The sequence below is a fragment of the Topomyia yanbarensis genome, chromosome 3, assembly GCF_030247195.1.
Source record: "Topomyia yanbarensis strain Yona2022 chromosome 3, ASM3024719v1, whole genome shotgun sequence".
Taxonomy (NCBI): domain Eukaryota; kingdom Metazoa; phylum Arthropoda; class Insecta; order Diptera; family Culicidae; genus Topomyia; species Topomyia yanbarensis.
This window is the reverse complement of record NC_080672.1, coordinates 240,341,674-240,352,997: the sequence shown is the minus strand read 5'-3', so window position 1 is coordinate 240,352,997 and position 11,324 is coordinate 240,341,674.

Genomic DNA, 11,324 nt, shown 5'->3' with positions numbered 1-11,324 from the left:
TGAATTTTTTTTACTACGTAACAGGCCGACGTGGGTACCCGGGTACCCACAAAACTAAAATGCCCGTAACTAAGATAATATCCAACCGATTTCGATACTTTTGGCCGTTTTGGATTCAGGAACTCATCCACTTTTGGACTTGGTAAAAATTAATCTGGTTACTTCATACTTCCGGGTTTCCGGAAGCAGTGCTGGGCTGGGGTACTATTTGCGAACTTAAATGGAATACTAGCAATGTGGGTATCAACATTCTTGGAATTGCATCAGCAGTCTGTATCTCGTGGTTTTGGAACCATTTGGTGATTTGACCCCGGAACGGACATTCCGGAGCAGGTTCCCGTGGGGCCGTGAATGGCCATTCCATTCCAATTTCATTTTTCAAATTGCCATAGGGTCCCGTAACAATAAAAAACAGACTTTCGAGACAATTTTAAAAGTTTTGATACTCATATTGCTAGTACATTATTAAAATTTACAAATCATATCCTAGTACTGGAACATTGCTCAGGAATATCCGGATTACCGAAAACCAGATCCATTATTCCGGTTTTATTGTACAGAATCAAAAAGTGGACGAGTTCCTGAATCCAAAACATCTAAAAGTGTCCAAATCGATTAAAGGAAGCCATAGTTATGAGCATTTCAATTTGTGGGTACCCTCGTTGGCCTGTTAAAGGTGTTTTTTTTTGTTGGACACATAACTGTTAAAAAACTAATATATTAATTTTTTTCAGTGTTAAATTTTTTTCTCTGCGTTTCAACAATTTCTACACTGATGCGTAGAAAACTGCCCATTTTGAATAAAAGTGGAATAACCCACTTAATGGGTGAAGAGCTTGTACGTCAACCTGGTTACGTTTTACCTATTATTTCTCGTGGAAAACTTACAACGAAATGCGTAAAAATACTCATTAATGAAAATCGTCGCAGAATGAAAAAATAATTTTTTTCTGAATTTAAAAAAAAATGTACAACACCAGTTTTACATTATTTCCCTCGCTTAAAAGTATATGAATCCTGATAGAATCTCTATCCTAAAGCCTAAAATCAACATAAAAACTGTCACTTGACAGAATCCCTGAATCTTCCAGGGCAGTCTAAATTGTTGAATTATCGCATATTTGCACCATCCTAAATAGTCTAAACTGCCGTTTTTAATAAGTATGTTATCTCGCTTGAAGTAATTCATTATTAGCATCAATATATACATTGGCATAACTACATCGAGTTATTATGAAATGGATTAGAAGTACTCATTGTTAGAAGCAAAAAAGTACCCATAGTTGACAGCTCGAATAACTTCCGAAAATAAGCAATTTATATAGATATCATTAATGAGAGCTGAACAGCTTGTCCCCCAACGTACATTCACGTGGATTTTTTTTTGTTAATTTCCAAAGGCAAAAAATGGTATTTTGGGAAACTATTAGGCTAAATTACAGTGAACTGAAGCAGAGGATATAAGGATAATATAATTAATAAAAGACAAATAAATCATTAATGCTAAACAAAGGATGCTCCTTTACGGTAAACCTGAGCTTTCAATATATTGTAATATATTCATAATAATTTCTTTTTTGCCATGCGAATAAAATGTATGCCATGCAAATACTCCAAACATTCATTTTATAAACCGTAGTCCGAAAACCACATGTTTTATGTACAATTTCACTTCACGAAACAAGTTTAGAATAACATCTTCCGAGTGTACCGATTTGCATCAGAGATCCGGATATGTGTGTATATAAGAACGGCGACTATGTATAATAAATATATATTTTAAGTACGAATTTAGATGAATACCGCATACATTCTCTATAACAGAGGGAGTTTATAAGCAAACATTTCACATGAACAGTAGCTAGAAGACAAACCATGTACCCCTTGTTTTGTAGTGTTTTTAAAGTACTATCAGATGGTCATTACATTGATTGCCACCTTCGGAGTTATTTAGCTTAGAAAATGTCGAATTTTGAGAATAAAAACGTCAATAACTCTGTGTATATAAAAGTTAATGAGTTGGTCTCTGAAGAAGAAATGTGCGCATTTGTAAGAGCTAACTTTTGTCTGAAGTCGACGTTCACGAGAAATCAACTTCAAAGAAGTTATATTAAAAAAACTGAATTTTTAAGAGCCACCCTAAACGGAACAAGGGAAATCGCTGTAAAATTAAAACCGCTGAAGATGGAGTTTCGACGTTTTCAGTAAAGTTACTCAAAATTGTTTTCTCTACATTTCTTTGGAAGATTATATTCTCCTATCTTTTTTCATTCAGGAGATAATTTTTTTATTTCAAAAATCGAGACAGCCACCCTAATTTTGTTTTTCCTAAAATGAAGAGCACTTATTGTAGAGAATTTGTTCCAAAGACACTGAAAGTCTAGTACTAACGGTTTATATGTTCTGGATTTTCGACCAAAAAAATCGATTTGTGGCCCATGGTGCGCAGTAAGAAAGATAATTCACACTAATTTTGGTTTCCTATCAACCAAAATTTGCGCTAAAAATTTCCAAACAGCAAAATCTAAAAACTTTTTGCGTTAGGCGCCAATGTAACCGTTCGCGTGCGAGACATTGGAGAAATCTCAAACTCGGTGGTTTATGCGCCACTCTCGCGGTTAACGAGAGACCACCAGTCGTGTTAGCTTGCCCGACTATGCTGAGTAAAGCCATGTCAAGTAATCCTCGAATTCTTCGCAAAATCACCGATTTTCATGAAGTATATTTTATTATATAGGGATTATGGTGAATAGCTTTTGGTATAAATATTTCGTTATATTCGTTATTCGATATTAACCCTTAAACTTTATTGCATGATAAAATTGAAAATTTTATATCTCAAAAACTACTGAAGATAATTCTATGAATTTTTTCACACTTATGGTATGATATTTGCACTATCTTATAAAAATATTTTTACTTTATAATTGCGTGAATAACGGTACTTTGCACCTATTTAAAATTTTCAATTGTATTTTTCTTGTGTTATTCACGTTAAAAATTTTCAAAACATATGTTAAGTTATGCGGCAATCTTTCACCTTCAATAATCTGTATTGATAATTTTTCATTTTTGTTCCTATCGAGAGTTATGGAGGATTTTGTAACAGTGCGCTGTTTCAACGCACGACCCACTTTGATGCAGCCCGCGAGAACGTTCATATTGGCAACGTCGCACGTCACTACGTCAGAAAGCGCATCGTGTGGGAAGTGCGCATCGCATGACTAAAAGAAACCATATCTCTCGATTAGCGCAAAAGGGCAAACTTTTCAATACGAATTATCGTAGTTGATTTTTTTCCGGATATTTTGAGATGCGTTAAATTTTTTTGACTGAAGTGCACAACAAAAATTATAGTTGTTTAATATATTTTTTATTATTATAATTTAACGCTACTAACAGTTAACATCTTTAAAAACACTTTTGTTAGTCAAAATACATCTACGTTATATCCAAGTTCTTTTTTAGTCTACAACATTACTATATGAAAGTGGAAAATCTTATGCCAACAGCATTTTATTTCACGTTTTTATTTTCACCGAGTGAACAACGATGTGTCTTTTGAAAAAAGTTTACATAAAATCTGTTGTTCAATAGCATCGATGTTGGGGTTTTTATCACTATTGCTTCTGTTAATTTTGTTGATTGGTGGTTCTTCAAGTTCTGGTAAGATATTATTTATTTTTGTCGAATTTCAATTAATCCTCAACGATTTTTATTTCAAAATCATCGTTACAATTTTCCGCATGTACCTGTTGAGTCATCGAATATTCCAGTTCCATTACTTTGGCAAACACTATAAGAACAAAAATTAAACGTGTAAATTTTTTTATATTTTAAACGCGTTATAGAGGAACCCATTACTATAAACACGGGATGTAAAATTGAAAATTTAAGGAAAATTGTGGTTTGTTCATGTTCATATTTATTTTTGTTGTATTTTTACGCTCATCACGACATATGCTACACATGTGTTGACCAATATAATTTTTAAATTTATCACACCACATGGATGCCATAAAAAACAAGATACGACGAACATATTTATGAAATTTTTTTAACGGAATACATCATTCGTGTGATCGACCCATATTTATAACATAAATCAATTGAATGTTTTTTTGAGCAAATATTGTATATCTTGAGATATTATAGCATTTCGTCGAGTTCTCTCTATATGGGAAACACCCAACTGCGAACAAAAACAAACGTCAAAACGTTTTCTCACTCGCTGTGATGCAAATTAAATGAGCGCGTAATTTAACGCACGACCCGATGACGCATGGCTAAAAAGTCGCTATGTGGATTTAAGAAAAAATTCACAATATACCGTGCTACCTCTTAGACAGAACCAACTGAAAATAAAACGTGGTGAAGTATGTCAATTTGCGAAAAATATGCCAACGCAGATTAAAACATGCCCACTGCTCAACTTAGCTCATCGGCTGGCAACAACCGAGCGCACTTGTCCGAGGTATTGAGTGACAGAAAATTAAATAACTCTTGAACAATATAATAACGCTAAAGAGCATTCAAATTACTCAGAGAACATCACTTTCAATTATCCATAAAGAAAAGCTTGTCTTTTTGCTCAAAGATGCCAATTTTGAACAATACGCTCCTTCAAAGTGATGCGCATTAGGACGTTGCGACGTGCGGCGTTGCCAATATGTACGTTCTCGCGGGTTGCATCAAAGTGGGCCGTGCGTTGAAACAGCGCACAGTTACAAAATCCTCTATAACTCTCGATAGGAACAAAAATGAAAAATTATCAATACAGATTATTGAAGGTGAAAGATTTTCGCATAATTTGACATAAGTTTTGAAAATTTTTAGCGTGAAGAACACAAGAAAAAATACAATTGAAAATTTTAAATAGATGCAAAGTAGCGTTATTTACACAATTATAAAACAAAAATATTTTTATAAGATAGTGCAAATATCATTCCATAAGTGTGCAAAAATTCATTGAATTATCTTCAGTAGTTTTTGAGATAAAACATTTTCAAATTTATCATGCAATAAAGTTTAAGGGTTAATATCTTAAAGAAAAAAAGGAATTGTAACGAAATATTTATACCAAAAGCTAATCACCATAATCCCTATACAATAAATTATACCTCGTGAAGATCGGTGATTTTGCGAAAAATTCGAGGATCACTTGACATGGCTTTACTTTGCTACTAAAGCATGAAATCGTTCCTCAGGGTGTTCGCTCGAACGGTCCACTTTAGCTACACAAAAATATCAGAACGAACCTCGCCTTTTGCACGCCGTGTTACCTTCGCGACCACAAATTGTTACCTATTTGCCGATCACACTCTTCCAAAACCTGAAAACTTTCGAATCGAGAACAAATTTTTGGAAAACCAAAGTTCTGCTCATAACTTAACGGAAACTCAAAAAACGTAAATTTAAACTTGTATTTTCATGCCACTTTAGTTACTTCAAAACGTTCGGATCGGACAATAGTTTATACGAGGGTGGGCAAAATGTTAACATGGCCATGAAAACTCAACGAACATACCTGCGCAGGTTTTTTTTGCCGGGAACGATGACGACGAACTAGCCATGGTCGCCGCCGAACGGATGTGGATCCCCTGCACTGACTCAAAGTCGACGAAATGTGGTCGACTACGGCGGCTCGTGTGCGTATGGCCGAATTAAAGGTGCGGAGTGTAGTTCGGCTGGACGGAAGACTTCCGATTTGGTCAACGAGAGCAGAACCCTCCGCAACAGACAACGTACCCTGGAAGGACCTCACGTACTAAGATTCCGTACCGATCCCCCACGATATAATGAACTGCTACTTCGGATTGCTGGCTCTCGGACATCTTCGCAAACGTGATAACGGAAACCACCAACTCCGTTTGACTACCGGGACCGCGGGCCTTAGCGCAGCACACGAGCACAAAACACCAGCAAAATCCAGCCCGTACAAAACGCTCGTTGGACGAGCGCTGCTGTCCAACGCGAACGAAAATTAATTAAATGTTCAAACACTAAAATATTCAAAAATTACCTTTGTACTCAAATCTTTCCGAAACACCAGAACAGAATTCACTTTAGAAGTGTTTTAGTAACACCGAAAATTTTAATCTATATGAACAAATTAAAAATTACTTTGTTAAGACTCACTTCCTTTTAACTTAAAATTCAAAAATTACCTTGAACTTATTTAAATTCAAACACAATCACTTAAAATCATTTGCGGAAACTTTTAGCGAACTTCTGTTCTCCTGCCGATTCGTTTGCGAAATGGTAGAGTGTGAAAAGGTTTCAAATCACGAAACCTCGGTCTATTGTAACAATTTGGCGGTTTAATTCGGAACATGTCCGCGCCCATGCGAAGGCGGTAAAGTTATTTTGTATGGCGGCTATATACTTTAACCTTTTTGTTTGTTCACCCGCCACTATGCGGTGACTGGCTAAACTTCATATTCATATCACATATAAACAGTTAAGTAAAGCTCAAGTTGTGCGGTAACTTTTTGAAATGTTTCATGCTGAAAATATTTCAGCACACGTTAAACTTAAACCAACTAGGTTTTGCTGACAGATTACCTAAAATTCTAAAATACGTTACAATACGACAACTTGAGTTACATCTATTCATGGACCGCTACCCATTGCCCACTCGTAGGCGGTGCGTAGTGTACGCTAGACTGTTGACTCGCTGCACCGACAGTAAAACTCGATAATGTCAGAGTTGTATTTTATTGAAAAGTTCATTCGCGGTGATCACGATATCTCAGGAACCAATTAATCGATCAATCTGAAATTTTCACTGGTTATTCCTTATTATCTCAGCTACTTTGAGTACAAAAATATTTTTTCTGGAATGACCACATTATTTTTTTCCAATCGGAAAACTCAATTTGTGATGCGCGAAAAATAAGTTGGGCAATAATGGGTTAAATTTTCATAACTTTCTCTACCCAGTAATCTCTAGCTAATTGAATGACGTTAAAATGTAAAAACATGTCGCCAGCTTTATATACGTATATAAATCAGAAAAGATAACGCATGCACGCTTCCAGGTTCTTTGAAGCATGTATGCTTTACACATTGCTATTTATTGCTATTATAAAGCACATATAAAGCCAATATAATGATGTGGATTTCTTCGTTGTACATCTCCTCCTTAGAATTTTATTCGGCATATAGCATTGCATTTGAACATCAATGTATGTTTGTATGTATGTCCGCTAACTACTTCTAAACTACAAATCCGATCTTGATGAAATTTGGCATACGTATTCTTTCCCCCAAGAAGATGTTCATGGCACGGTTTGGGGGGGGGGGGTTTACTGCGCTTAAGGGGGGGGGGGTGTTTTTTAGGCAAAGAATTATTTATATCTCCATATTGATTAGTATTTGACATATGTATTTCTCCTACTGAGCCAATGGATGATGGGATTGGACCAAGAGAGGCGGGGGAGGGGAAGTGGGTTCTGAAGTAATCCTTATCTATTCATTCAATGTGATTATTACCGATGAGTTCAATTTTGACATAAGTATTCCTTCCACTAAGGAGATGGTCATGGGGTGGTTTTTGTGCACGATGGTGAGAAGTACCTAAGCTGAGGAAAGGGAGAGAGGGGGGGGAGTACTGAAGAACATTTTTTAGCTATATATTATATATGATTTCGCATAAGTATTTCTTCCACCAGGACGGTGGACATGATTGTTGGTTTCGGAATCTGAAGAAGAGGGAGGGTTTCTGATGCAATATCTATCAATTACTACAAAAATCTAAAATTTTGTTGCATGTATGTTTACCAGCACATACATGAAATGGCAAGAATTTATTTGATAGAGATCTATTACGCGAATGACAATATAATACTGATGAATTGCATGAATTTGTCGAATATTAAATTGAAGATTAAATTGAAAATTACACTTGCGATCGCTTCATCTGAAGTTAAATCAACATTGCTGGATTATGGACGAACAGCTTTGTCCTAAAATAGCCACTAAATCTTGCGCTTGCGGGAAACGTTACTTACAATATCAATCAAAATTCGGATGTAAGAAAAATGCTGAAAGAATGCAACACTGTTATATCGGACGAATTCACAATCATTCATAAAAGGAACTAATCGAATATTTGGTGGCGTGGTCCGCGATCTTCGTCAAATTTTATCCGTTAGTCGACACCTACTGATGAAATCAGTTCTTGCTTAAGGGGGTACGATTATTGTTGAAAAAAATATCGCGCTTAAAAAAATTGGCGATACCGAGAGTGTTAGTCTATTCAGACAATAATGCAACATTTAAGCAATATTTTCCTTAATGTTCACCGCAAAATATTGAAAATCTTCAGGAGACACTTCGAATAAATACGATGTACAGCATAACTCTAAATCTACTGAACCAAATTGTCATCATAAATTTGTTCACAAAAATAAGTTTCATGATTTTTTTTAGCAAAAATTGCATTTTTAGCTGCAGAAAGCTATGAAAAATTCAAATATCAAGAAAAAAATAAAAGCTTCGATCAATACCTGGGAATATGTAGAAGAACTGTGCAAACCTTGAAAACGATTGGTCCAATATATTTTGATTTATGATGTACACCACAAATCAAGTTTTTAACGAGATGCCTCTAGAGATTCTCTGTCACTGGCTCAATTTTCAGTATTCTGGTATGATATTTGAAGAAATATTGTTCAATTGTGCAGTTATTATATGGAAAGTGAATGAATATACTAACACTCTCTGTATCGCCAAAATATTTTTTTAAATGTGCCATTTTTTATGAATTAACTTTACCCACTTCCACCAACACTCCGTTATGTCTTCGTATCATTGGAAATATGTTTCGAAAACAGAACTTTTCACTATATGTGCATACTTTTATTGAATGATTCTTATAGTCATCTTCGCAGGGTAATTCGCCAAAAAAAGTTAGATATATGGGTTGGGACAATGTTAATCGATGCAACAATAACTTGCACCACATTTCCACATGATTTTGTGAAATAATACAATCTGTTGAAGAATTAATCGATTGCGTATATTGACTTCAATTTCATACACTACTCCATCCAAAATAAAATCGATGGTAATTCTGTTACACATATAAATCTATGGATTATCGTGTTGAATTATTTAATTCAGTCGATCCACCATGCTTTCAGGAGTATTGGTTTTATACGTAACCTACCCAGCAGTCTCCGTCAGATGAAGGTTTTTATATTTAATCGAAAGAATAAAGTTCTTTCTACGAATTTTTGCGATTAAGGAAGTTGCTTAAGGTGTAAATTGATAAAAAAAATGTTCGAAAATTGACAATAACTTTGTTGTTTCGAGAGCTACGGATTCATCGTTGTTATAAAAAAATGTGTATTTTATCGCTTTTAACAACTTTGTAGAAGACATTTTTAAAAATTAAAATGTAATCGTAAAAAGTTATATTTGAAAAACTGTTTTGAAGGGGTCTATCCTGAGCAAACCTACATATCTCGCTACTGTTACTATGTAGAGCTTAAGTATCTTCAGTAAAGATTTTCACGATAATATTTTCTAGAACTTTGCTGAAGACAGTGAGCTTCTAGCTAAATTGTTTGGGGAAATAAATTTTCTATGTCACTTTTAGGGGATTAATCACTCAATTCATTATATCAAAAGATGCATCTATATCCAGAAACTTCTTCGAAAAAATCCATTCTCCAAAACCAATGGTTCAGAAGTTATTGAATTTTGATCATGAAAACGTCGGTTTGCAACGCTGTGCACCGCATGTGTTGCAATTGAAACTTTGTGTGCCTGTGTACGTATGCCAAATTTCATCAAGATCGGACTTGTAGTTTAGAAGTAGTTAGCGGACATACATACAAACATACATTGATTTTTATATATATATAGATTGCGCAACATCGACCCACCACAACTGTGCTTTGGTTGAAAAATTTCATTTAAGCGACCATTGTAACTAGAAAATATAAAGGAGCAGATGTACTGCTACCTCAAATTCGAATGATATCAAGGGATTTGTGTGTAGAAAAACAGAGCAATTAATTTAATTGTGCTCCAGGTGGTCAAACTAAGAACATTGTCTATCCGCGAGCAAAAATATTAGTTATTTTTAGTATTTTTAAAGTATTTCGTTTAGTCCTGATGGGTGTAGCGAAGCGCACCGGGTTACAGTTAGTATGCAATATAACCTAGGCAGAAAAAGAAGCGCACTTCGTCGCTATTGTGCTATAATATGATTTTGCACTTTTCGGGATAAACGATTTTTAAAGTTTGAGATTGAAATTTATAAATGTTAGAATCTTTTCGGAAAAGAAGATGATGCTTTTATGTTTTCTATAGTAACCGAAGATCGATTAACTATATTGACAGTTTTTGCCTAAAATGTAAATCAAAGTGACTCGTCATATGTGTGCATTTTGTGATACAATATGTATGACGTATGACAAATATGCACAGAAGATTTTAAATAAAAGGAATGATAAATGATTCGTAAAATTTTGCACTGCCAAAAAAATTCTCATGGCCTCAAACACCATACAACCCCATAAAAAGACCATGAATATGGCCCCTTCTAAATTTTACAACCATCAAAACGCTATACGTACACCAAAATATGGTTTTTATATGGGATCTACCGGAGCATGGAGACGGTATTTTCGTGGGTCGATCCCATTACAAACACTATCAAAACACCATATAATGGGGGTGAATTACCATGAGCTTGAGGTAATATGGGCTTATTGTTTGCTCGGATTCCTGGGCTACTGCTCTTCACCGCCCAGCACAAGTTTGATGCTCCGGGGGAAGCAAGAAAGCAGAAACATTCTAAGTTAGCCAATAAATACATGATTTGGCAAGCGATCTGCTCATGTGGCAAACGGAGTGCGCCATTCGCGACTACCGTGACTGCAATCGGGAAGATCTACATCAAGGAGTGTCTACAGAAGCGTCTATTTCCTCTGTTGAAGCAACACGAGGGTCCTATGATCTTCTGGCTGAATCTAGCTTAGTGCCACAATTCTATTGTTGTCCTGGAATGGTACAAAGCCAACGGGGTCACTTTCGTACCTAAGAACATTAACCCCACAACGCACTTGAACTAAGACTTATCGAAAAATACTGGGCAATTATGAAACAAGCACTACAGAAGCATCCCAAGTAGGTCAAATCTGATGAAGTGGGTTTCCGTACAGAAGAAGCTGCTGCTAGATGTTGTATATAACCTAATGAGTGGAGTTAAGCGTAAGGTGCCAGCGTATGGTTACGACATTGAAGTAGAATGAAATAATTATACCAAAAGTTTACTAATGGGTTACATTATACTGTCTGAAAATTTGAAA